The following is a 4,200-nucleotide window of genomic DNA, read 5'->3' on the forward strand; positions in this document are numbered from 1 at the left end:
AAGGGCAATGAGAAGCCTCTGACAGGTTTCAAAGGGGTAAATAACAAAATCTAATTGACCTTTCAAAAAGATCTGGTTGTTATGTTGAAATTGGATTAAGCTAGTTAAATTCAGACTACTTAACCCTTGAATTATCAAAACAGGCATTCTACTCCAGAGTGAAGTAGATGAAGAAGGAAGTAGAGGTCAAGTAATCTCTCCCCCTTGGTAGAAAGAGGCATTCTCTGAGTCCCTTCCCTCAGGACAGGTATAACCAGTGATGCCTGTGATGCTAACACTATTTTGTTTGTTTGTTTTTTTAACACAGACCAAGGTTTGACTGCTACTGGGTCTCACCTTAGGTTGTATGCTCAAGAGAGCTGCAGAGCATCAATATACTAGCAGGATGGACACCAAAAAATATCAACAGGGCACTGTCTTCCAGTAGAGGTTCTTCTGACCTCTGTTGTCAAAATGAAAGGTGGGCTCCTCAAGGGTGTACATCTTTCTAGAGTGGGAGCATCATTTCCAATAACAGCATTATTTCCAATAACAGCAATATCAAAGAGCCACAACAAAAATCAGCATATTATAGGAACCAATAATTTCTAATCAACTGAGTAAATTTGAAGATCTCATTGTTCTTATTAATTGATTCATGAATTGGTTGGCACCCACCTTGCAACTAGAAGGGTGCTCCAAGAACTTGTAGGAAATGGAAGGTATTTATAGTTTAAAACAGGGTGGGGGTGCCATCCCTCTCTGGAGCATGCCCATACCCTTCCAGCCCCTCTACTCATCCCCCCAGTCACATTACCTTCGCCTTGCTCTCTCCTAAGCTCCAGTGGCCCTTCTTTTGCTTCTGTAACTTGTTTCCGGAGCCTACCTACCCGAGCTGGCTCACTTCTAGTACTTTTGAAACTTTCTCTTATAATTTGAAAAAAAATGGGTGAGACAAGATTATTAGTAAAAGAAAAGAAAGGATTAATTCAGGCCAGGTTATCTAGCTTGAGGCTTAGGAAATGGCAGGGGTTTTATCATGTAGATAACCTCACTAGAATTGATCAGGAAATTCAGATGTGTGTGGGGGCTCTGCCCACAGGCCGCCCCCACCACCACCACCACCAGGGATGAGAATAAGTCTACCAAGACATGATATGCTTGGGGAGGAAAGGTGGCCAATCTCTCAAAGAAGGGCCAAGATCCTTTTCCTCAATGGGCTTTTACTGGGTTCAGTTTCCACAGGAATACAGGTAAAGCTCATCTATCATTGTCAGGCAGTAAGGATCAAAAAATAGAACACACAGAAATTTGAGGGCTTATTCTGACTCAGGGTCAGTTAGCTTAAGGGCTATAAAACTTTGGAAAACAAATTCATTTCATGCTTGGACCCTTATCAGAAAACTGAGGGCATTCTTAGCAAAGCAGGTTTCACAGGATTTTATGCATTCTTTCTTAGGCCTGATCACCCTGGGGAATCCGCCCTTTCCAGCACAGGACTGCACCTCCCTCTATCATTGTTTCAGGCTTAAATCAGGCAGGGGAAGTAAGGCAGCCAAGAGATTAGGAGACTTCTTGCAGACAGAATGAGGACTTAGGCTATGTCAAAGCTGAAGGGTGAGGGTCCATCACCCCCCTTTTTCTATAGCCCCCCAAGTCCTTCCCTGAGGGCCTCTTTGTGACCATGCCTGTCTTAGGTCATCCCTCCCTTGAGGAATCTTACCTGTCATTAGCTAACTGGTCAGGCTTGGGGCCAAGCAGGGTAAAGTAAAGTGGGCAGGGGCAGCTCCCCTGCCAGGGAGATAAGCTTTGTCTCCTTAGTGCCTTATGGTCCCAAGGTCTGTCCCTCAACCTTAGCCATGGGGGTTATAGCTTCTGAAACCAGGCAGGGCCGTTCCCAACACAGATGGTTGGTTTACAATTTCACTCCTGGAAGAGGCTGATATTGCAATTAGATTAAGTTATTAAGTTTTGGTTTGGTGACTTAGCTTAGCAAAAGTGATTACATTTTGGCCTGTTTGTTTTTTTTTAAAGCAAAGTGTGTTTATTTTTATTTAATTATTTATTTTTAAATATGGAACACTTCACAAATTTGCAGGTCATCCTTGTGCAGGGGTCATGCTAACCTTCTCTGCATCATTCCAATGTTAGTGTATGTGCTGCTGAAATGAGCACGCAAAGTGTGTTTAAATTGCATGTGTATCCTGAAGTCTTATAGGGGAACTCTTAAAATTTCTCTTTTTTACTATCTCACTTCGGGAGATAAGAATAGGAAAAAAAATACTTTCATGTTTATATATTGTTATAAGGAAGTAAAATTAGAGATAACTGAAGATAAAATATTTGGTTTACAAGGGAAAATGTCATGTTTGAAATAGCTTCAAAAGAATTAAATAGGAGTTGGAAAATTCCTGAAACTGGATATTGTGTCCATGGGAACGTAATACACTGTATTCTATTTTCTATATATTTGAATTTTTTTATAAGAAAAAGCTAAAAATTTCCATATACTGAAGAAGTGGACATCCTTGCACATAACTAACAATGAAAGCATAAATTGTCACAACCTTTTACAAATTAATGTGAAAGTAACAATTAAAATTAAAAATTTCCAAAGCGAAGGAAACCATCAACAAAATGAAAAGGCAACCTACCAAATGGGAGAAAATATTTGCAAATCATACATATGATACTGGGTTCACATCCAAAATATACACAGAACTGATATAACTCAATAACAAATAGCCAATTATCTGACTTAAAAATGAGTAGAGGACTTCCGGTCAAGATAGCAGCATAGGTAAATGCAGTACACGAATCCTCCCACAACCACATCAAAATTACAACTAAACTACAGAATAACAATCATTCATAACTGCCTAAAATCTAGCTGACTGGGAGTCCTACAACTAGAAATTTAAAGAATCCACATTGAGACTGATAAGAGGTACCAAGATGCAGAATGAGCTGTTTCTGTACCTGTGTGTGAAGGATAAAAATTGGGAGGAATATCTCAGTTGCAGAGGTAAACCCTAAAGATCAAGGGGTCCCAGCCCCATACCACGCCCTCCAGCCCAGGGTTCCAGTGCCAGGAGGAGAAGTCTTTATAACTTCTGGCTATAAAACCCAATAGGGATTGTGCTGAGAGAGATGGCTGCTGGAGTCCCAGGCAGTGCCTCTTAAAGGGCTCTTGCACAGACTTACTTGGACTCACTCTCTCTGAGCTCCAGCACTGGAGTGGCAGCTTGAAAGGAATCAGAGATATACAGGGAGGAACTGAATTGTCTGGCAACAGGTGAGAATTTGGATTGGCAGCTTTCTGCCAGACAGAAGTACTGGTAGAGGCCATTGTTCTTTTTCTGAGATTCCGCCCCCACCCCCAACACACACAGTGCTGGCAGGCAGGTGCCATATCTGAGTCTCCATCAACCTGGTTCCAAATGTTGGCCCTGCCCTGGTAATTCCCTGAGACCCTGCCCCACCAAATTGCAGCACACCTCCCCACCCCCACCCCCACCAGCTGTTTCCAGTAGCTATTCCATACAAATGACCTGTCTTGGTTTATGCTTCAGACTTTCATAAAATCTCTCAAACAAGCAGCATCTGGCCTCAAGGTGCCCCTTAAATCTCACTAAATTACCACAGGCCTGGCACTAGCAACAGCCAGCCTTGTTTGCAGCTTCCCCTTGCCTGGGCACCTCCAAACTCAGCACAAATAGCAGCCATCTTTGTAGCTCATGCTGGGTGACCTTGGGCAGAACACAGGCAGTGGCTTGCACCTCTCAGGAGGACTCAGAGCCAGAACAACTGGTGGGCAGCTTCAGATCATGTTGAAGCACCACCCAACCGCCTCCCAAGCAATGCACTCAAGGGGCAGACTCAGTAGGCACCAGAGCCCTATTGACGTAAGTCCTGAACAGCTAGCTGATCCTCCACAGTGGCTGGTGGTCACAGCCAGCCCTTGCAGCCAGTTGGCCTGGGGAGAAATCCTTCCCACTGATGTGCCAATAGCAATCAAGGCTCAACTACAACAGGAGCATGTACACAGCCCACACAGGAGTTGGGAGCATTGCATCTTGGGTTATCAAGGAGTCTGTGCCACTGAACCCTACAGGACACCTACTACAAAAGGCCACTCTACTAAACCAGGGAGACATAGAAGTTCCACCCAATACATAGAAACAAACACAGGAAGGCTGCCAAAATGAAGAGATAAAGAAA

General features: G+C 43.4%; 1 non-coding gene across 1 annotated transcript; it reads right to left on the bottom strand.

Moving 5' to 3' along the window:
• Positions 1–2,047: 2,047 nt before the first annotated feature.
• Positions 2,048–2,154, bottom strand: LOC112317902 (U6 spliceosomal RNA). The gene has a single exon (XR_002976152.2). It is a non-coding gene; the product is annotated as a U6 spliceosomal RNA (small nuclear RNA).
• Between the last annotated feature and the right edge of the window lie 2,046 nt (positions 2,155–4,200).

This window comes from Desmodus rotundus, chromosome 4, assembly GCF_022682495.2.
Source record: "Desmodus rotundus isolate HL8 chromosome 4, HLdesRot8A.1, whole genome shotgun sequence".
Lineage (NCBI taxonomy): Eukaryota > Metazoa > Chordata > Mammalia > Chiroptera > Phyllostomidae > Desmodus > Desmodus rotundus.